Here is a 24,251-nt window from a genome sequence, read left to right as displayed (position 1 = left end):
CACTACGTCATCCCTCCCGCCGCCCCCTCTCCCCCGCGCGAGCGGCGGTGCTGGCGGGGAAGCGTCCCCCGAGGGGAGCGCCGGGCCGGGCAGAGGCTTCGCGGCGGCTTCAGCCGGCGAAGGGCGCAGGCGCAGAAGCGCCGCGCCGGCGCGGTGTGGCGGGCGCGCATGCGCAGCGGGGGGGGTCGGGCGCGGCGGGCGGGCGGCGGGGCAGCTCCTGCGCTGACACCTGCAGCATGTGCCAGGAGCTGCAGCGGCAGCGGCCGCCTCTGCCTCTGCGCGGCGCGGCCGCCCCGCTCCGGCGCCGTGCGCGGCGGCGGCGGCGGAGAAGCAACTCCCGCTCCCGGCGTCCCTCCTGCCTGGCACCGTGTGCCGGCGGGTGCACGGTGACCTTACGGAGCGTGCATTACCTCACAGGTAAATATCAGCTGATCCGCCCCGGCGGCGGCAGCGGCGGGAGCAGGCGGCGGCGGGAGCTCACAGAGCCTGCCTGAGGTAGCGATCCCGGCCGGGGCAGCCGGTGCGTGGTGCCGGGCGGGGGGCGCCGCCTGTTGCCGTTTACCTGTGTGGGGCAGCGGGCGGGGGGCGCCCGGGGTTTTCTCCCCCTCAGCGCCGCGGGGGCGCCGTGTGCGGGGCGGGGGCGGGGAGGCCTCGGCGGGAGGGGGAGGGCGAGGAGTGGGGTCGGCGGCCCGTGCCCCCCGGTCCCGCCGGGGCCGCCCGGGTGGGTCGTGCCGCGCTCCCGCTTGTTCTCGGGGCGGGTTCGCGCCGCCTGCTGAGGCGCTCCGGGCCCCAGCAGGTGTGTGAGTGTGCGCTGCCGTGCGGCACGGCCGGGCTATCTCCTAGTGACCCACCCAGCCGCTCCGTGCGGCAGGTCCTTGGTCCCTCGGCAAGGCGAGGGGACCCGGTGGGCCGCCGGGCGTCCCTGCGCGGCTGCTGTCACGTCTTACGGCCAGCTGAGGTAAAAGGAAAGAAAGGATGGCACCCCATAACGCAGCAGCCCTGCCTTTACCTGTGCGTTCACTGACTCGTTGGCAAAGTTTGGTAACTGGCGGTGAAAATCTTAAGTCATTGCAGCCAGACTAGCTTGTACTACGCTCCCATGCTAAAGAGTAGCTGCTTCCTAAAATTAACTATTGCTGGCGACTGCAGCGGTCAGCTGAATCCGGTAGTTATTCACTGGATCCGCTTGCCAGCATGGGTGATGTTTTAGATAGTACTTTAAACGTTGGTAGGAATCAGTGTTGTCTGATAATCCTTGCTAGTTACTGGTGACCCAGAAGATGTTAAAATGAGAGTTTCACCAATCAAAAAGCAGTATCACAAACTTGGTGCTTGTCGGCTGTCAATATATTGTGTTGCGTTCGAAGTTTTGTAACTTACTGTTCACTTCTGAATGCTGCATCTCTGCTCCCCCCCTTGTTGTTGGGATATAAAAGTAGTTTAATAATAATGGGAGGTAAAGGCATGGATTCTGTGGTTTAACCCTAACATAGCTGTGGAGCCGTTTCCATAACTTTTACCTGAACACCAGGTTGTCTCTCGCACCTGTGAACGCACACATGACTGGACACCTCTTTACTAAAAAAATGATGGTAACTAGAGTGTAGTGAGTGCTAGATTTTGGAAGTCATACTGGTTTCTGGTTGTCAAAGGGTAAATGGGCAAGAGATAAAAGCCAGTGCCATGTCCATTTTAAGTTCATGTCTTTATGTTGCTCCTCAAGAGTATGATCCTACCAACACATTTTTGGGTTTCACCCTCCTGTTGCAGTCACCAGTCAAGTTCTTATATATATTCAAAGTTGGTATTTAGTGCACTAGATGTTTTTGTGGTTTTATGTGAGTTCTGGTTTTTGGTTTTGTTTGTTTGTTTTGTTTTGTTTTGTTTTGTTTTTTTAATCACAAGACAGAGTTGAAATTCAAGGAACCGTATGCTTACAAAGAAATCTTTCCTTCCTATAAAAAGTCACACATAAAATATCAGCTCCTGGCTTGACCTCTTAATAAGTTATAACTTTAATCGAATGAGGTGCTGTAGTCTTGTAGCGGTAGTAGTAAATACGAAATTACAAATGTGTGCACGCTGTGATTGCAAGCAAGTGGATAATTCATGCATGTAATACTCTGTGTATGTGGCTTCCCAATGGTGTGTTATCATTTCCACTAGCAGTTCTTGGTGTGTTACTGATTGTGTGCACCAATGCTCAGGATGGCTAAACTATGCAGGCTCAGCCATGGCAGGTTCAGTGCTCTCTGGGAAGCACCTCAGGACTCAGTCCTGAAAACAAACATGTGGCTGTGATGTCTGTGTGCTAGGGTAACCTACAGATCCCACAACGGAAAAGAGGAGAAAAAGCACAAAGTACGTTATGGTAAGCTGCTGGATAGCGATCTATTAAGGTTTAGAGGAAGGTGATGGATGGATTTTCTTGTTTTGTTTGGCTTTTGAAGATTTTGTCCTTTATTAATGATTTCCTTGATTTCTACAGTTGTACATTGTCAGACACTGTAGAATAGATTATCTCTTCCTATCCATTTTGCCCAGCGTAAGTCTATTCAGAATTGCCTATAAGGGTCAGCACTGATCTGTCTTAATTTCCATGCCAGGCAAATAATCAGATATAATTGCACTGAAATGAATGAATATATACTGACATGAAACTGTGAGAAGAAAATCGGCCTCCTGATGTTTTATATTTGTGTAACTGAAAGCCAAAAATAGCTGTCATAAACACAGCATGTCCTTTCAGAAGAAATAGTCAATGCCTATCTTACAGTTGTCCAGAAAGTTTCTTCTGTTTCAGGAGCTTTGGGTTAGGAAAGTGAAGGCAGCGGTCTTTGAATAAGAACTGTTCTGGAGAAACTTTTTGTTCGAGTGACTAATCTCCTTCTCATTTAATTCTGTGCTGTTAATCTTAGCCTGCACATAGCCACACTGTTAACATTTGGCAAGGACTGTTTTATTAAACAGGGCTTCTTAAGTGTGTTGCCATGTGTCACAGGGTTAATTCTAATGACTATGTTTTAAACTGCTGCTCTTTATAGTAATTATGTATGTTCCTATCTCTAGGCATAATAGCAAAATGTAAGTGCTATGGAATGTTACATTCCAATTAATTTTGCCATACAAATGGGCATTATAGTTGATGGCTAAGTCTGACATGTACTGCATGACTTGTGATGTTTTTCCTGGAGAGAGGAGAGTCCTGGGACTGAGTCACCATGGAAGAACATGGAGCCCGGTAGGCACAAAACTGGTGCAATGGAGTGATGAGTCAGACCTCTTATCTTTAAATTTGGTATTATGAGGTATTCATGCATGGGGTGTATTGCATTCGTTGTGCACCTAGGCAAGTAACTAGCAGGTGAAAAACTCATTTAATCAGTCCTCTGACTCTGGGAAGCCTTTTCTTTGCAGAGTTGCTCCTGTTTTTATTGAAATGAAAGGATGTTGGTTAGGGTCATGTAGGAAATCATGGTGCATTAACTTGCTGAACAAATCAGGTCTGCCAGGCTATACACATTCATTTCTTACATTGTTTCAAATCCAATAGTAGTACGACCTAATGCTTACATTTTCACTTTCTGCATTGTAGATTTGCACCAGGTTTTTCAGACTTCTGAAACTGGATAAACAGTAGAGGAGTAAGAGCAGTGTTGCATCTTCATAGGCCCCAATATTTGTCTAAGCTAAGTGACTTTTGAGTGTTGCTGTGGAATGACAGTATTGTTTCAGATTCCAGAGGAAGCTGGTGTTATTGCTAAGCTAATGAAAATAATTGAAATTTCTTAGGGGTGGTAACCTCAGAAATATGTTAAACAGTGAGAGTGAAGACTGCTCACTCGGCTGTTTTCAGAAACAAAACAAATCTCAACATCAGAGATGTCTTCACGTAGTTATTCTGAACTTCCTTGAATAGTGATCATTAATAGCACCATCTTTTCAAGCTAACTGAGCATGAAAGTTACTTGATTTATAATCATTTTGAAGCAGATGCTCAAAATTCTTTCTGATTACACAAACAGCACAAGAATGACGCTTTTGCTGAAAATGGGGGCGAGGGGCAGGGGGACAATTGTGTCTGGGGCAGTCGGAATGGCTTGAAGGAGTGTTATACCATGGCTCCTTCTCCTACTTCATTACAATGGCTACTAGAGGGACTGTAGAAGAAAGTACATGAGGTTTTTATTTGAAAGTCATAGCAGGACATTATTGATCTGTATATTTTTAAATCTTGTTAATGTAACTAGTCACCATTTTGTGATCATCACAGACATTAGCACTGTTTTGGGGTGGTGTGTGTGTGGTAATGATCTTGCAAAGATAGCTTCTGTCTTCTCACATTATCTTAAATTGGGAAACTGTTACAATCAATACACATTGGAAAACAGGCAGGAGAGATGTGCCAGCCTAAGATCTAAATCAGACCAATTCCAATTAAAGCATAAATGCTTTATCTGTTTTTAAGTTAGATGCACCTATGGTATTCTCTAGATGTATAGACGTTTAGAATGTCACATGTGGAGAAATCAATGCAGGGAGGGTTTAGCAGTCTCAGCAACTAAGATGAAATGCCATGCCTCTTGCAAGAGCTTGGGAATTTCAGTGGTCTTTGTGTCCTGGTGTGGAGATCAACAAACCTGAAGACTAGTTGCGCTGATGAAGAAAGTGATACCAGAACTCGAAATCTCCAGATAAACTCATCTCAACTCTATAAAGAGATGAAGATCTAAGAAAAGCCTTCAAATACCTCTTTTTTGGGTTTAGTTACCATAGAATTGGAATGCTGTGAAGTTGTGAGGTGGTATCGCCCCCCAGAAATCAATAGCATTTTGCTATTGACTTCAGCAGAGCCAGGGTTTTGCCCTGCTACTTAAGATACCCAGGACTGAAATGTGTGGGGCTAAATCCTCTCATTTGTGATGACGTAAATCCAGTCGTAGTGTATTTTCTTCAGAGAAAAAGAGATCACAACTGTGCTACTATCCATAGCATATCCACAACTGCTGCTAAGGTATATTGCTGTTCCTATATGCTATGCAAAACCTTTACCATTAAATCTGTGGCGTCATCTTCTCCTCCTGTAACCACTATATTTATACTGATTATGTGAGTAGTACCACTGACAGTTCACATACCTGAGCATATGCCACAAGGACCCAGAGGGAAATCCCAAGCTGTATTTTTTATTTTACAGAGACTACATTTATGCTTTGTGTAACCAGAACAGCCTACAAAGGGGAATACAGAGATTTTTATAATTGTTCAAAAGAGATTACAACTTTAACACAATTCCATCCTATAATGCGCACAGTACAAAAATAAAGGCTCTTTTCAGTTAAATCCTCTACCAGATTGATGTCAAGAAGCAATGCAATATCTCAAATGATTTGGGCTTTTTTAATCTTCTTAGCTGGAAGAGATGTCAGAAGAGCCAAGGGTGAAGAGCTACAAAAATGAAGTAGAAGATTCGTGTGGAATTTCCTCACATAGTGGTCTGGATGCCTCTGCTTATTTTGCTTAAAATGAAATTCAAACTTCAGAAGCACACTTGATTTTCTTTTCTCTTGGTGCTGACAAGCTCTGCCTTGGCTTTGTTGACTGAAAAGGTAACAGCAATTAAAATGTCATGTGATAGCAACTTCTGTAAACTGTTACGTTATGATTCTTACATCACAAAAGATTTTTTATGACATGATGGAAGTTAACAGAGGAAAGGAAATCTTTCAGTGTTATCCGCAGCTTTTCAAAAGTTCAGCCGGAACTTCCTCCTGATCGCCAGCTCCTCACACAGAGGGTGTGATTGGAGGCTCATTTAACTGGTGAAACTCCTCTGTACTGCAGTTTGACTGCACTGGTTTAAATAAAAGGCTGATATAATTTTGCCCTTGGGGCCTTCCTGGGGAACTGAAGAGCTGCTGGTTTAGTGCCAAAATTTGCTTGTCATACTTACAGATGAATAGATCCGTTGAACAGTGAGACCATGCTAAGCTGTTCATCTTGGCTTGTGCAGGATGGTGGAACTGTGTTTGCACCATGCTTGGCACCAGGCAGGGCTGGTGAGCTGCTTCCATCCAACAAGAAGAGCCATGTGGACTGGTCCTAAAGCAGCTTCCTCGTGGCTAAGTCCACAGGTGACTGAAGGAAAAGAAAAGTAGAAGATAATGCAGCATTTTCTGAAATGTAATTATTACCATTAAAAGATTAAATCCCCAAAGTAAACTACGAGCCCTCTATCTTCAAGTGATAAAGATGAAACATAGTGCAAGTAGAAAAGTAAAGATTGGCTTTAATTAGAAATGTAAGAGGGAGCAGTTGCACAAGATGGTAGCATGATCCTCCTGGAAAGATTTGAGCTGAATTGAAGATCTGATGCACCTTGTTCTGATAGTGACCCCTGGTTCCTGGGCAGCTGTAGTTACCAAGTCTGCCCACTTGTGAAAGGAGCTGCCTTTTGTAGGCTATTTGTGTATGCCCTTATGCCTCGCAGAATTGCCCTATATAGTGGTTATTTACATCTATTGAGTTTTCTCACAATTGCCCTGTTGTACTTGATTGGTGCCAGAGTTAAAGTTAAATGATGGTTGGCCTGTGCTTAGCCACAGAAGCATTGTCCATGGTAATCACTGCCACAAAGTAGGTCTTGATCACAGTCTGAAGTACCAGCCAGCTCTCCTCTTTTCTTTCCTCTTTGAAATCTTCTTTGCTTTGGCATGCGTGTCAATGAGCATGGTCATGTGGTGTGCAACACAAACTTGAGTTGCTCTGGGAGGCTTGCCTCCCTGGAGAAAGAAGGGCTCTTGGCTGCCCACCAAAGCGCATCACAGCTTGACAGTTACGCTTTAGTGAAATGGACCGACCAACTTCTTGGTGGGCAGAGTGCCAGCCTAACAGATGGGCCTGAATGTGGGCAGCCAGCAAAGCACATACATACGTGTAGATGTAGATAATTGTATGTATAAGCATAATAAATAGGGATCTTTGCAATTTGAAAAAAGTTGCCAAAGCAAAAGGCTGAGTACTAAAGCGAAGAGCCTGAAAAGAGACTTCTTTTGGGGAGGGGCCATGTCAGAAATTGCAGAGGAAGAATCGGTGCTTTCCTTGTCGCTCTGCTTGCAGTTTTGCAGATTATATAATAAACAAAGGACGCTATTTAATCTTTTGAATCCAGGCACTCTTGTTACTACAACTGGGAATGTGGAAAATGACACTTTACTGCAGTGAATCCCCTTACAAACCACTTGAAGCTTGCTACCAGATCAGATTCTACCAACACGTTTACTAGTACTGCTTGAGATCAGTGGAAATCTGTGGGTGCCACACTTTTTGTTTTGAATTACCTTTTGAAGTATGAAGTACTTCACTGAGCAAGAGTTGCATGGAAATCTGTTACCAGTACAGAATGTATGTAGATTATAGCTTCCAAAATCTTTGTGTGTTGTTAGCTAGCAAGTAAACGCTAAGCTCCTTCCATGGATGGCAGTCAGCTAACATATGTGTGCAGATCATATAATAATTGATAATTAAATGCTTGTAAGTCTTTTGAAGACCTAAACATTAGCTACATCTCTACAGAAGGGACATAGAAAAGCTAGGTGACTTGAACTTGTCTGCAGAGGGATTTGATTGCAGAAGCCTGTCTCCCTTGAGCCCAGTTCCCTAATTTTAGCAATGTGATGCTGGAGAATTGCCTGGCCTTGCTGTCTTAGGGCACACAGGTACTTTGCTTGAAGGTCCCTCTTTCCTTACTATAGAAGAGAGCACTAGTGGATTGCAGGATGAATAGCATGATTTACCCAGCTGGAAATTGCCTCGGGCTCCTCTTTAAATTCTGGAATGTCTGTGGATGCAGTTTTCCTTGAGCTGATAGGGCAAACCAAGGATCTAAGATTTTTGGCAAAATCTGTAATGGGCTCTGGATACCTTCAGAATAAAAGTGGAGGTTCGGCTTTATGTTTCTAGGACCCTTCAGTTAGATTAACAGGAATTATTGGGATAAGAAATTTTTTTTTCAAATCATGGAAATAAATTAATTTACCAGATCTAATCTAATACCTTTACACTTAACCTGAAGACATGGCAGCTGTCCCTGTGACTCCCAAATTAAGTACTGCAGTCGCTGGCTTCTAAGTGCACATAGTACACAGAAATTTTGCAGGCCAGCATGTTACGTGCTCCAGCAGGCCTATAGAGTATGTTTCGGCTTCAAGGATGGGGCCAGGCTTTTGGTGGGGGCTGACCTACTGGCAAGGTGTCCAGAATGAATACAATGGAAAGACTATTTTGAAGAAGGGGAATAATGATGTAGTATCTTAGGGCCCAGATTTCAAAAGATGATTAAAAAATCCTGTAGGTTTCAGAGGCAAGTATTTGCTCCCATACTGGAAATGATAACAGTATGCCTGATGTGTTCTGAATATTGAATGGGTCTAGTCTGAATATGATGTCTGATGTGCACACACTTCTTTTTATTCTTCTTTTGGTCTGTCAGATGTATTTATCATGTGACTCTGCTCATTTTTTCCTTTCTTAAATAATAACCAGAACAAGCAGTTTAATGGTGGTATGCACTAGTTAATGGGAGCTACAGAAATTTAAATCCTCTGTGTGGAAATTCAGCAAGTTTTGACTCATTTAATCCCTGTCTCCGTAGCCCACATCAACCATTCATTCCCCTTTGTGCAGGCTAGGGGGGAACACAGCCCTTAAGTCTCAGGTGTTTTTTATCAGTTTTCTTATCACTAGCATTCAGCTGCTTCTGGTGGGACTGTTAGAAAAACACAGGTGCCGTCCTCCAAAGGACTGGGAGAGGGCAAAGGGAAAGAAAAATAGGGTGGAAGAGAAGGATTGTTAAAAGGGGAAGGTGGGATGGAGAAAAATGGTACATGAAAAGAGAAGGAAAATGGCACAAAAGGGAAGTGTAGAAAGAAAGAAGACAGAAAGAAAACCCTGAAATTAGTAGAAAGGAAAGAGGGAGAGGAAAAGAGTTAAAAACCGCAGATCATCAGATGAGAAGAACTGTACTGTGTTAATGAAAATTAGTACATGCTCCAGCTAAGTTCCTTTTCTCTTAACATGACAGAGGAGGACTCGTCTTGCAAAGGCTTCTGTGGGAAAAGGATCTCATTTGACCTTATGGGACCACTTACATGAGGAACTCGCTTGAGAAGATCTTTATAGGGTGAAGACCGATGTTAGTGGTAGCAGGGTCAGGCTGTATCTGTTTATGCCAATAGACAGGACCCTGATTTCCTTTTTATTACTGAGTATGCTGAGGTGGGAATATACATGTCCTCAATTTAGTGCTGGCACTGAAACAAGGAAAGTAAGTTGCTGTGTGTTTTAAGCCTGTAGACAGGCATATTGGAAGCTGAACTGCATCACATTGTGCTCTGTATAACCTTCTGCAGAGAAAGGTGATACTGTCAAATACTGTAATATTAGAGGTATTACTTTTGTAGTCCCTGTTTCTCTAGACAGAATCAGAAGATTTAAAAGCAATCAGTGTTCGTGAATGCTGCATCAGTCTACCCTAAAAAGCACTCCGTTAGTTTTTCCTTCCTGACCCCTGTTTATCTAGTCATACGAAGACCAAAATTATTATGGACAACTGCAAGAAACTTTTTTGCACCGAAAAGATAAATAATAACTGTTGTACAAGATTAGTGACTTAAAATGCAACTTAGTACATTTCTCTGTGCCAGGGATTAGGCAGTCATCCTTCTTAGGTAGAAGAATAGGTAGAATACCTTCATGTTTTGTTGAGGGGTATTTTTCATTTGTCCCATTGTAACACTTTTCTGTATTTCCACAGGGAATGCTACATTTCTGATACTAGGAACCCCGTGTCATCATTGCTGTTTGCATTTACACTTAAATATTACCTATCTTACTTTTAAAAATAATCTAGCAGAAAGATGATTATTCCTGCACAATTTGTTGCTTTAATTTTTTTTATTTCAATACATGAAAGCATGTGGTAGGGCATTATAAAACTCTTGATTTGTTGTAAGCAATCGGACTTTTGATGATATGCTTGACTATTGGAACATAGCAACCATGACTTCTTTACCATAAGCTCTGTTCCAAATAATTAATGTAATGTTAGTGGGCTTAGTGAAGCAGTGGGCTATATTAGAGTGACTGCAAAGCATGGAAACCTACTGTGTCTTTCTGTCATAAAAAGGCCCTGCCTGTGCTGTAGATCCTATGAAGAATTTGTAGAGATACTTGAAAGGATAAAACACTGTATAAATTCCTAAAGTTCAAAGAGAAAATACCACTCAGGATAAAAAAGGGAGCTTAGCCCAGTAGCAGCTTAACCATATATGACAGATCTAGTGCTAAGTCCTGTGCCATCAATGCAAATGCCTCTGGAGTTCACCGAGTAACCAGATGGAAGGACTAGAAGAAAGGCTTTGAGGATACTGACTGGGAGAGGGGGGTGAGTAGAGAGAAAAGGCATGTGCTTTGCAATAAATAACTGGCTCTCTGGGCGGGATACAAACAGGGATGGTTTAAGAAGTGTACAGCTAGATCTGTTTGCATTTCCTGTGAAAACTACTTTTAAAGGCATTAATATGTATTTGTCTGTATTTCTATGCAAGTATTATGCCATAAATAGACTTGAGGACTATGCAAGTTGGCAGCCCTGTTATTCTAACATAGGTCTGAATGACGCTTTTGAGAGCGGAGACTTATAAAAATCATTAGCTATGTTCTCCTTCCTGTGTCATATAATGACATGAACATTGGATCAAAGTTGATCACCTTCAGGCCATTGAGGGTAATAAAAAATTCAGTAAAAAGGCTGGTTTTGATATGATACTTCCTTCTAGGTAGCTTTCTATGACCTTTAATCATCTCTACACATGTCCTGGACCCAACTGTTTTCTCATCTCGCCAGCTCCCGACAGAAACACCCCATGGAACAGTGAGCCCAACTACGCCTCATGCTGGCCTCCCTCCCTCCCTCGCTCCCCAGCACAGAGCCGCTCTTGTGTGCACTTTCCTCTACAAACCTGAGCATCTTCTCTTCCCTTGTGCCAGTGGTGCTTGGATTTATTAAACAGCTCTGTCTTATCTCAGCCACTGCTCCACATTGACCATGGATGGCATATGAACATGCAAATTATCTCAGTAAATAATTTGCACTAGTTGCCACATAGAACAATGCAAACCTTGGTGGCTTTGGCAGACTGCTGTTGCCGTAGGAGATGTGCAGGGACAGCTTGTATGAAAGCCTGAGGGAAAGAACGACGCAACAGCATTTTAGCAGCTGTATTGATAGCAGGTGCTCTTTTAGGCTTCTTACCCAGTGCTCGGAGTCTTTGTTTCAAGTAGTGTGAACGTTTGGTAGGTGGGAGGTTATGTGGTATCTGGAAGACCTTAATGCTCAGTAAAATTAACATGGACACATAGCAGTAAGTGAAGTCCTAGGAAAGAATGTGTGAGATTGCTGTCACTGCCAAGAGATGTATGCTTGTTGGCCATATGGTGGCTTTTTGGCCCTTGCTGATGACCACAGGCACAGAAATGGTTCATTTGCTTTTGTTTATTTGTAGAAAAAGGAAGAAACATGGAGCTGCATCTCTGTTCTGGAGCTAAAGTATAGATTAAAGGTACTATTTTTCCCCCTATGGTTTTGTTTTTTAGGAAACTGCAGCAATGTATTCTAAGCAGTCACAGGAGTTTTAATGACAGCTGTTTTGCTTGAAAGCCTGTATCTGTCAGTGTCTGTACCATGATTTGATGTAATCCTTTGGATTTCCTCATGTTTAAAAAAGCTGCAAAGTCTTCTTTGCCTACCAAAACACATTTAACAGTTGAAATTTTAGCAGGGAATATTTCTAAAATCTACCATTTTACACATACTCTGATGATCTTACTGTTCATGTATTTTTAATACATCTTTCACCTTAGTCTGAGCATCCAGTGAAGAACATAAGAAATATGGGAATTTGGGGGAAAAAAGAAGAAGCAGAAATAAAATTACACTAGCAGAAACCTTATTAGTCCCATATCCCTATGGTGTTTGCTGCTCAAAACTGAGGAAAAATATTTAAAAATGAAGTTGGCTTTCACAGCAGACTTTATGCCTATGAGTCAATCTCATTTTACTACTCAGCTGTCGAGAAGATTTGTCCTTGAAACCCAGATTTCCCTTACATATACTTACACGTGTTTTGCAAGACCTTGAAATCACACAATGGAAGGAGAGCTGAAAACTGCTGCCAAATCTACTAGATGGTCACGGTTACCCGGAGCTGACCAGAAGCTTTGAGTTTCCAGCACTACAGTACTGCAGGTTGAAAGCTGCGGTGTGCAGGCAGGTAGTCGGCACTGCGCGGGTGGCTGCGCCTTTGGCCAGGTGGGGAAATGCAGATTTACCACAAGGGGCAGGATGTGGGTGTATTGTTTCTTTGACCTCAGCAGGCGGGCTGTCACTTTTCCTCTGTGTTTGCCCAGAACACTTTTTCTCAAGCAGTGATTCTTGAAAGGAGAAGGTATCAATGGACACAGGGGGTCCTGTGGCACGCTGCCCTCGCTCAGAGTGCGGAGGAGAAGAGTGGGGATATGGGACCTGATTTTAGCACTCCTGACTTAGCTGTTTGAAAACCAACCAAGTCCAGAGCACTTGAATTGGATACTGTTTTTTTTTCCAGGGGACTCCCTATGGCCCTTACTAACAGAGAGAAAAAAAGATGGTCGTCCCATAGGTATTATGATATACATCCCAATTTGTTGATACCAACATGCTTGTCTTTGCTAGGCTACAAACATAGAAACACAGAATCATTTAGGTTGGAAAAGACCTTTAAGATCATCAAGTCCAACCGTTAACCCAGGACTGCCAAGCCCACCACTAACCCTAAGATTAAACTAAACTAAACTTGTTTTGTCAGATGCAGTTATCCAAAATAACCAGCATCCAGTTGGATGACTCTGGTGGGACCTTGGGAGGGGGGGAAAGGGTTTTTTGTTTTTCATGGTGGTATTTTTCCTTTCCTTGCTTTTCTTCTTATCAACTTCTTTTCACTGAAATGACAGCAAAGTTTGCTGTTGTTGTAGTTAGCTCTTAGCATCTATTTTTATTTAAGGACTACAAGATACTGGGCCAATCTACATTTTTCTAGTAGTCTTCAAATGCAGTAATTAAGAACAATTGATTGCTTTGTTTGCAAAGCCCCAAACCAAAAGGAGAGGTGTTGCTTTTATCACTTCCTTGTCTTTGTCAGCCTCACAGCTGTGAAACTTCTGGGCCTCTGGCTCTCTGCTTGGCTAAGTCCAATGAATCTTTTGTTAACAAGGGCGTTAAAAATTCATTAAGAATATTTTTGCTCTTTATGCTTTACCTCATACTTCTACTTGTGTTTGGGTAGAACATACCAGTGATTGGAACATAAGTTATGAAATGTTATTATGTGTTGTTAATGCATTTAATTTGAAGCTCCAGCATACACTCATACAGTCCTTGAGTATCAAAACATTTGTTAGCATATATTAGTGAGCAGCAACGCTAAAAGTTCAGACCCTGAGAGGGCCTTTACTTTTTTCTTTTCACATCTTATTTTTCACAGTTTATTAGTTTATTCCTTTTTTCCTTTTTTTTTGTTTTTAAATTAGACAAATCTCCCCAATCTTTCAAGAGTTGAATGTATGATGTGACTTTGGTTTGGGCAGTGGTAACACCCACTTGCACACTATTTGTTAATTGTCAATGTCATTAGATACTAAGGTGTTCAGCTGGATTTTAATATATAAGGCTCTGCTCCCTGTTGTCTGTGCGTCTGTATTAACTAGCTTCTTAATTATTGTGGTTTTCTACTTGACAAATATTCTCAGCAGAAGCACCTACAGCAGTTGCTTCTAAAACTGCAGCATTTGTAACTGGTTACTGTACTGTTACCATTGTTTTTTTAATATTCTATTTTAAAATCTTCCTTTTAAAAAGCAAATACATGGAACAGTTATCAAGAAATGTAGCAAAAAACTTCCCCAGTCCAGAAGGATTTACAGGAAAATACAAAGCAGTACAGCTAATCTGTGCCTTCTCATACAAAAGGAGTGTGTAACATACAATCTAGGCAATAGATCCTTAGCTGCACAAATTTGTGTAGCTCCACTGAAGTAATTTTTGAAGGCATCTGCCCTGGCTCTGAGTGTGTTTCCTGTGAAGCTGTTGATAGTAAAGCAGGCAGCACATATGCTGGGGCAGGATCAAACTACATGTGCATCAGAGAAGGGAAATAAATGCTTGAATATATACAAACGTGTGTCTGCAAAGGTGAGGTGACTGGATTTCTTAGCATATTGATTGAGGTGTGGAGGAGACAATGATAATACCCCCCCCCCAAAAAAAAAAAAAAAAAAGGTAGAGAATGAACACCCAGGAGGCTTTTTTAATTATTTGTAGTTTATCACAAAAACATAGCAAGGAAGAGAAGGTCAAAGTCCTAAGAAGATGAATGGCAACAGTCAGAGGCCCTTTCATGTTTCAGTAAGAGGGAATGTTCTGAACACAAAGAATTGTTCTTTCTTCTCAGTGACTTGACTGAAGATGAACACATTTCTCACTTGTTACAAGAGTAGTGTTAAAAGAAAGGGCCTGTTTCTCACTGTGGGGCTTCAAGTCCTAAATAGGTAGGAGTTCACCATCGTTTTATGTACCAGCCACATGAATTTGCTTCCTTTTGATATTTAACTACTGCATCCCTGATAACACTGGTCTTTGCTAAAAGTAATCATAGAATCACAGAACGGTTTGGGTTGGAAGAGAGCTTAAAGATCATCTAGTTCCAACCGCTGCCGTGGGCAGGGACACCTTCCACTACACCAGGTTGCTTGAAGCCCCATCCAACCTGACCTTGAGCACTTCCAGGGATGAGGCATCCACAGCTTCTCTGGACAAACTGTTCCAGTGTCTTGCCACCCTTACAGTAAAGAATTCCAGCAATGATGTGGTTTTGTCAGATTTAGATCTATTGAATAACATTGTCAAATAAAAAAAACCACTTCTGTCAGTACACTTCTTTTATAACTTTTTCAATGTAAGTAGGAAAAAATGACATCATGAAAACTTTGGGAGCTGATACTAGAGCTGACTTCCCATGGCAATCTCTGTGTGTAATTCCAGGTGGTTTAGCATGGTCCAAGTGCCAAGTTATCCCCTGGTCGCAGAGGGAAGGCTTCTCAAGGCTGAATAATAGTAAGCTATGACCTTCCATGCTTTGTAAAATTATTTCCTCTTTTATTTTCCTATCTGAGCACTTAAGATGATCAAAAATAACTGGCAAACAGTTTTTGCTAGTTTGTTCTTTAAGTAGTCTTTTGAATTGACAAGACATGAAATCCTTAGACCAAAGGACAGTATTTGTCAGTAGGTTACAAATATCTGAAAGTAGAGATGCTGAATATATTTACCTCAGCCATGATTTTACTGCCATAATAAGATTTTTTTGCTTTGCTGCATATACCAGGACTTCAAGATTATGTTAGTTTACGCTGAGCTAAATCCAGATACAGGATTTGGTTGTAAAATGCACAAGGGGAGGTTTGTGGCTGCATAAAGTCTCTACAATCCCCTTTCCATGAGAAGGTACTAGCAGGGTTGAAAGGAATCTGTTGCGTAGTGCTTTCATGCAGTCTTAGCTAAAGTGATGGTGACGTTGCTGTTCACACCCCTGCAAGGCTCCTGAGGAGCCAGGGGGTAACTTCACTGGGCCTCTTCCAGATGGCAGTGTCTTTTTGGTCACTGGGCTTCTTGCAGATGGCAGTGGGCATTTTGGATTTGATTGCTCTGCCAAAGCTTGTGTTGACCAAACAGTATATGAACTTGATGAGCTCACCTGTGCTCTGTGCTCTTCCACACAACGCTCTTAATGTGCGGTAACTGTAGAAGAGGCACCTCCTGAGCGTGTACAGCCTGTACCAAAGGTCACCCACCCATACGGTATGAGTGCCTGAGTAAATCCTTGTGCTCCCCCTCAGTAAGAGCATCCACAATGGCTGGAGCTTAACTACTATCATTTGATGATTCATTTGCAATGCTTATTTTCTAAAAATTGCATAGCCTGTTCTCAAAAGCAAGGCAAAGAAAAAAGCAGCTGTTATGAAAAGAGAGAAGAAAAACTCACACATACAAAACGTAGAGCCACACAAAACCAAACCACATTGTTAGGGTAGGGGGAAAAATCCAATTTGCTGTATCTTACCTTTGAAAAAGATCAGAAATAGAATTATATTTCTGAGGTACTATTAATATTTTAGGCAATTAACAGTGAAACTTGTGAGTCTAAGAACGTATGGATTTTAATTGAGTCCTGACTTGCATTTCTTACTTTTGTGGGTTTTCACAGAGAATACACCAGGGAATTTTTCCCTGTTGTGAAAAGGCATGTTTTTGTATTCAGTACTAGTGAATTTTAGGCATGTGATATTGATACTGAAATAAACGCTGCTTTTTAAGTGTAAAAAGCATCAGAACCAACCAGTCCAAATTTTACTCTGTCATATCATTGAATACAAGAGTGGATTTCATTGTGCTTCTCTTTATTCTAGCATAGCTTATATAGAATTTGACTCAAAAAGCAGAAAATTGGCATGACTGAAGAAAAGAAAAAAATAATTTTCAGTGCTCTCTAATGTTTTGTATAAAGTATTTTCTTTCTGTGGAAGCAACTGATCAACAAAAAACTGTAGCTGAAACTGAAACTTCACAATCCAAAATTTCATAGGTTTTCATTTAAAAATTCATGATTGAAGTGAAATATTGTGACATATCTGATGTCATTGTTTTCTTTCACCTCAGTCTGAACTTTAATTTTTTTCTTCCTGAGCTACAGCAGCACTTACTTGCTTCCCCCATGTCTCCCAGTAAGTCAGGCCGTCCAGCCCAGAGAGACATCTTTCATGGCATGTTACTACTATGCAGCTGCTGTGCCCAGTGGGGAGATTGTATTTACTGCTTAGATGATGTTTTGTCCAAAAGGAACCCCACAGTCCAGTTCTACAAGGCTCCAAAATTAGAAGTCCAGTGAGGTACTCCAGCAGCCCAGAGAGATGCAACATATCCTGAAACAACACCATTCAGTCTGCTTTGGAAGTGATGCATTTTTTTCTGCATGAATTAAACTTGGCTTTTGATGAGTACTTCACTTGGATTTTTGCTGATGGAAGATTTCAGTTTTCAGCTCAACTTAAAGCACTTCTGTGCTAAAACTGTTCAATATTGTTCTGCTGGCCAACCCTCTTCTGAGGTTCTCTTATTCTTTGTTTGCATGGGTTGTAACTCGGAAATATCCTTGTGAAGGCTTCTCTTCTGCGATGCATTCCCTGTTCTTACAGGTGGGGAACTATGAAACCAGTACTCTTTCTCAAAGTGGAAGAAACATGTCAAGGACAGATGATAAATTTTTTTGCAGACTGATACACACATTCATGTTGAAGGTCCTGACCAACTTGGAACCCAGAGAAAAAAAAAAATCCTATCTCTCTGTGTGTATTTCAGAGAGTAACACACAGATGAGTCATGAAGGCAGCATCACTAATGACACAGCACAGCTGCTGAACCTTTCTGCAACACAGAATGAGCTCTAGACCTCCCCCAGATGCTAAGAACATCTTATCAGACTCCCTGGAGCTGATGGTCTCTGACAGGCTTTCAAACCTGGCCCCCACCTTCTAGCTGAGGAGCCTGTGAAGACACACCCCCCCCCCCCCAGTTCTTTTCCCTGCCCACATGATGTGACCCACCCACATCCTTTCCTTGGCCTCACCTCCTGTAGGATGAAATCTACACCCCACCCCCCCCCCCCCAGTAATCTTTGTAGCACTGAATTTACCTTTAAGTCATGAAGCTGCAGTGGAGAATCACACTGCATCAGTGAATGCATGCAAATAAATGTAAACCACAGAGAATGTGGTAATTTCTGCAATCTTAATATTCTGGCTATATGCCTATTAGCATTTTCTTTGATGGACTAGCTTTTCTTTGACGTTGGACATATATTTTTTTTAATGACCTTTATAAAGGAAATTAATGAAAAAAAAGGTAGATATAGTGCAGTGTTGGTTTAGAATAGGCTAAAAATCCTTTTGTGGCTCTTCTTGTTAAGCAAGCAATGCTTCTTTCAGGGCAACACAAAATGTGAGTTGAAAGTAGGATGAGAGCAATTAAGATCCAAGAAATGGCATGTAGAAAGCTGAAAAGCAGAATTTCAGCTGAAAAAGAAGAGACTGATAAATATATTGAAAGCTTTTGGTGGCTGAGAAATACATAGAAAGGCAGTTCATTTCATTTTGGCTTTTGCTTTTAACTGTCAGTTTACTACAAGTGAGTTTTTGTTTTCATCCAAAATAACATTCTGGGGAATGGCCTTTCTTCTGCTCCTGACTCTGATCTGCAAAATAAATTTGAAAGATTTGCCATATGAATGTGAGTTCTCTCAGTGTTTTCATTAAATCTAGGTTTAATGGATTTTTCTTTTTCCGATTGAAATCTATAATTCTTTTTTTTTTCCCTTTGTATTTTGCTTTTCTGGTTTGCTACTGTTCTGTCTTCTTCTGGGCCAGTGCAAGCCTGTGTATTACAAATAAGCTGTTTTCATGAGAGTCCTGCCTCTTCCCATTTGGAAACCTATTTATGAGTGCTGCTGTCTTTTTAAGCACTGTGCTGTCTTGTGTAGAGGCAGAGTAAGAGCTTGCTGTTTGATTGCTCCCAGTTCCCCACTCCTGCAAGCTACTCACCTGTCTGAATGCAAGGTACGTGAACCTTTCTGAGAGTTGCCTCTCCATGGTTGTTCTTGTGGATACTTGACCTAACAGATGCTTCTTAGAGTTGCTCAGTCTGCTATTGCGTATTTGGAAATTTGTTTGTTTTTTGACAAAACTAATTTGTTATATTTGCAGGCTTTAGCAAGCCTTTTTTACAGTCATTCCTACCATCTTATGGTTTCTGTGAACCCAGGTGCTGTTGCTAGTCTTAAGTTGTAAGAAGAATGGTGATCCTGGTTCCAACACAAGCATTGCCAAGCAGATGGACTGCTTTTGTGCATGGCTCTGTTCCTCTTTTCATTCTCAGAGTCAGCTGTAAGAAAGACTACTGCTTTACGCACTTTGAAGACAAGACATTCACTAGCTCTTGGTCCTGGACTGTCACCTTGGAGGAATGTTCAGAGTAAGAGAGCAGCCACACACCTCACTTGATGTTCTTGGTGCTGGAGGAATATGAGTTGCTGTGAAGACTGTTCTCCCGAGTGGCCAGATCCAAAAGCCTTTGAGCTTCAAATCAAGGAAAAAGGCTGCATGGCAATGCTGGTAATAGTTTCCAGCCTGCTGAGATGTGGTTTGGGAGTGATTGTGAGGTTTTTCAGGGTCTAGGAAGACCATTTGGGATAGCATGGTCCTTTGTTGCATTGCTGCCATGTTAATAAACAGTTTCTGCTAAAGTTGTGGTGAATTGCAGGTATGAATTCAGAAGCATTGGGCTTTAGTCTCTTGCTTGCTTATTCACAGAGGAGATGGAGTTCTTAGGCCCTGTTGCAACACTACCAACCCTCAGAATACTGGACTTTATTTTAACATGCAGCTTCTAGATGGTACAAGATTTCCAACTAAAACAATGTTATCCTTTATGGTATTACAGAAAACTTTGGAAATAAAGTGTATTAAAAAATGATAAAAACTGGAAAACACAATTTTTGAGCCAGTACTATGATTTCAGGGTGATTTGTTTTGGTATTCTCCATTTTCTTTTGAAAATAAAATTAGAATCAAGCACAGTTTTCCACCTGGAATTAGATCATGCACCAAACAAGCTCATCTGGAACATTTCAATACTGCTATGCCACAGATATCTTTGAAGTCTAGGGCTTAATAAAGTAATTTTTACCAATTAGGAATAGCAGTTTGGATTAGAGTTGCATATGTAGCAATATCCCTTAATCTGAATTAGTTGGTTCTAGGAAGTGAAAGTCAAGTGCACAAATCTACTTTATGAGCAAAGGTAATGGATTTTCAGTTGGGGCGTAGGAGATATGAGCCAATTTACATCAGCATATGTTTATTGGTATTTTTCATACTTTTGTTGAGGAAATTATTGTGTGATTTTATTCTTTTCTTCTAGCTTGTGTATCTGAAAATGGGAATCACGTTGGTTTTCAAGCATCATTGGATGTTCACTGAGCATCTAAAATCAAAAAGTAATAATCATATTTTAGAAGGCAAGTGAAAATCACTGCTGACTCTTGTGAGTTGTGTTGTGAATAGGATGGTTTGCATTGCAGAGAATTGTGATACAACTGTGTTTGAGAAATTTATTCAAGAAAGAAAAGCTAAAAACAGGCTCAGTCAACTGATGTGCTAGGTTTCATTCTGCTTTTATCTCCCAAAGCAGGAGGAATAATATTTCTGATTAATTATATTCTTCAATATTTGACAAAATATGAATCTACTGTGACTTCCAGACTTTGCTGAGGATGGATTAGGAGTCAGGGAACAGGGAGAGCTGTTGTGCATGGTCAGAGTAGTGTGGAAGAGTTTGTGCTAAACTTGACCCATATCACTGCTACCAGGCTATCATTATTCACAAACATGAGTTAAAAATATAACAGATTTATCAACAGGATGTCCTAGCAATCCTAGCAGAAGCTTTCAATTTTTAAAAACATTTTTTCAAATTCCTTTTGGAAATAGTTATAAGATTTGACCTTTCAACTGTAAATAATTATAATTTTTAGAATAGTAGAAATGTGTGCTTGAAGAATACGTGCGAGTAGGACAAATGATCTACGGCAGCAATAACTTTGTGCGAAGAGCCATGCTATGCAACCCAGTAGAGTTTCTTGCTGTGTATGGAGTTCAGTGCATGTGTGTATCCTCCATGGCTCAGAGCCTGGGATAAACACCTTGATCTTCCTTTTGGGCAGATAAAGTGGAGTTGAGAAGTGTTTATCCTGAGACCTTTTAGGTGAAAATCTAATACCAAATTGTTTCTGTTGTGCTTCATTAGAGGTGCTTGCAACTGGATTGCTGTTGATTGGCTTTTAAGCCTGATTCTATATTTTAAAAAGTTGTAACAGAAAAATGACAAGTGTGATATATATATATATACACACCTTAGTAGCCCTGTGTCAGATGTGAAGAAAACTGCACTTTATCAACGGCCTGTTAATGGCAGAGGAGCCAATGACTATTCACAACCAAAGGCCCTGATCCTTTTTAATGTAAGTAACTGCACTGAATATCATGGGATTACTCACGTCAATAAAATTAAGTGAGTTTCAGTGATCTTGGAATCAGTACCTTGGAAGCTGTTCATGTAGGAAAAAACTATGATCAAATAATCAAAATCAGAAATGCAAGTGTTCAGAAAGGTACCAGTGGTCCTGACACTAATAGTTTCTTTGTGCTTTCCAGCTCACAATAGCAAATTATACAAGGTTAATAATGTAATCACTAGAAATTGTTTTGCCACTTTTATGACCAGCTTATGTGACTGGTTGAAGTTGGTGGGTTATGCCACTTAGGTCACTTTCAGATTTCACTAATTTTCACCTATCCTGTACTTTCTCTTTGCTTTGTGCAGGCCTGATTTTTTTAGGCAACGTTGTTAATACATGTGACATTTCCCTATCTTCTTTAGCATGATTATGACATCAGACACAGTACTAGGAAATGCTGAGGCATCTTCAGGTCCTGCTATGGCAAAAGAGTTGAAGGGGTATTTAGATCTTGTAGAGATCCTCAGCATCTTACTTGGCTGAAGTCTTGATACACTTGGTGTGTACAGCAGAAGTCCACAGCTCAAGTGAAGGTGGGCCCTTTAAGGACTCCACCAGCTAGCGTGAGAGCCTCCAATGATCACACCTCCTCATCCTCACCCTTTTCTTCCAACCTACTCCACCCTGCCTTCCCCCTCATTTCCCCTTCAGGACACTATGGATTTGGTCACCAGCCCAGCGTCCCAGGGCCCCAGCTGCCTGTGCTGTAGGAAAATGACAAAACACTCTCTTCTGCAGTTACTGCCAGTCAGCCATAGTTTTTATTCTGTGATGAAGGTTATTTTGAGAGTTCAGCAGTCCTCACTTGGGGGGGATAGGACATAAAGAAATGTGGTGGGTTTTTTTCAGTTTACGTCTTTCCAGATTTTTTACCTTTTGTTTTACCTTCTGTCTTCCTTTATTTTAACTCTACTTTTTCTTCAGTCACAGTAGTTAAAAAGAGAAGAAACACGAAGTATGTTTTGAAGGCAAATATTTTGAAAACTGGAAAAAATAGTAACAATTTATACAGCTTTTGCTGAAAATAAAAGTATTTTCAGACAGTAGTAATATTTATACTTTCATTGACTGTGCTATGCACACGTTGAAAATGGTCCTTTGGCTGACTATCTCCAAAGGTAGGTAGTTACATCAAACCTAAATTCTCTACTCTATGACTTTTTGTTGTAATTAGATGAAAGGACCAGATCCATTTTGGCTAGCACCCTAAGAGAGAAATCATTGTGTTCCCCAGTTCCAGGGACTGGAAGTGTTTGGGTTATGAATCTAGATCCACTGACCAAAATGGTTTGAAAGTCCTCTAATGGATTTTACTGCTAAATGTTAACAAACATAATTTTTTTGAGACTTATAAATACAGTCCCATCATGGCACTGTCCTAACTCTGATGATGTGTCTGTTCTCTGTTAATCTCAAATCAATAGCCATTCTATTTTCTTTTTGCTTTCCTGGTAGCAGTATGAAGTGATTAAAAAAAACCCAAACCAACCACAAAGAAGTATATAAAAAAAGAGCCAGATGGGAGATCCACACCAAGGTGAATTACTTTTTCACAGCTACCTGGCTAAGCTATTATCCCTATTTGCATTGTGGTGAATTTCCACCAAAATCTTAAATAAAAAAATGTAGGTAAATATCCTTGACATAGTAGTGATTTTCATATTATTTCAGTTTTCTTTTGTTACTGTGAGAGCACAAGGAGGAAAAGACTATTATTTAGTTACTATACGCTAATATATGTTTTCCTGTGATAAAGAAAACAAAAATTCTGTAGTTCATCCTATACTGCATCCACAGTGATGTCTGTGTGTTACTGTCTAGCTGAATTCAGTACCAGACTTGAATGTATCATTTTCTGATCATGAAATTGTTTGAACAGTGGCATCCAGGCACAGCCAGTCAAAGTGGTTGAAAAATAATATCGCATAGAGAGCTCAGATTCTTTGGGAAGAGACTTGAAAGACAAAATAACCTGCCTGTGAAGGAAACAGATTGTTTCTGAAGTGCAACAAGCAGCACTTGTTCCTCTTCTCCTGAGTGTTAAGCTGCTTTCTATCAAGACATCAGGTGTGATGCACCATTTTCAGCCTGCTTCAATGAAAATACCTTTGGAGAAGCATGGAAGTTTTTTTTGCATGAACGTAGTTTTTCCAAAAATAGTGAGATGCAAGACTTAAAAATACTTGAACACATTGTCCTACTCTGCCTAATTTCCGGACATTTTGAGGAAAATTGCTACCTTGATTTTTTTGTATGTTGTTTGCAAATTTGTAGTTGGAGGTGATTATTCTACCAAAAAAACCCAAAAAATGCACCACAGTAAGTTTTTCTTTTGATGGTCCTTAACAAAAAGTGCTTTACAGTAGCCTTTGTTGTGGACAGTCTTGCTTTGCAACAAAATTAAGGCATATCATGTTCAGATTTATCTGAGATACTATCCTGTATATAGTTAAAACTCTTACTCTTCCCTTCTTTTTATTTGCAAACTGCTGCTGTAGTGGTCAATGTTTTAACACCTGGTCTGTACCCTGAGTAGCATGTTATGATTTTTAATGGCTGAATGTCATGTAGCTGCAACAAAGTGCTTGGGTCAGACAGCTTGGCCTGGACAGATTAGTTCAAATAACATTTACCTGTCTATAGTACTAGAGAAAATACTGGAAACCAGAAGAATCAAAAAAGAAATCTGTGTTTGTTTCTTTTTCTTCAACTTCTGTGTGGAAATACTGAACTCATACTCAAAAGATGAAATGCTTGTCCTAAATATGTTTTTGAACAGAGAATAAATTAAACTCAAGTAAAACATGGAATAACCTGTGACCAGTAATTCTTACCTTTGGTTATACATAAAACAGTTTGTAAATTAGCTCCAATATATTCTCTTATCTAAGGAAGTTCTGTCCCAGCAAAATGTCTGTGCATGCAATAATGAAACCAGCATTCCTTTTATTGTTTGGGGGAGAGGGGTTT

General features: G+C 41.1%; 1 protein-coding gene across 3 annotated transcripts in view; it reads left to right on the top strand.

Annotated features, from left to right (window-relative positions):
- The first annotated feature begins 299 nt into the window (after positions 1-299).
- The window catches only part of DTNA (dystrobrevin alpha), a 233,872-nt gene continuing 209,920 nt past the window's right edge, over positions 300-24,251 (top strand). For all 3 annotated transcript variants that reach the window (XM_080381486.1, XM_080381485.1, XM_080381490.1), the window contains exon 1: positions 300-417. The gene's annotated coding sequence lies outside the window, so the exon portion shown is untranslated. The remainder of the gene's footprint in view (positions 418-24,251) is intronic.

Source organism: Falco punctatus, assembly GCF_963210335.1.
Source record: "Falco punctatus genome assembly, chromosome: 3".
In the NCBI taxonomy this organism is placed as follows: domain Eukaryota; kingdom Metazoa; phylum Chordata; class Aves; order Falconiformes; family Falconidae; genus Falco; species Falco punctatus.
This window is presented reverse-complemented; position numbering and strand designations above follow the sequence as displayed.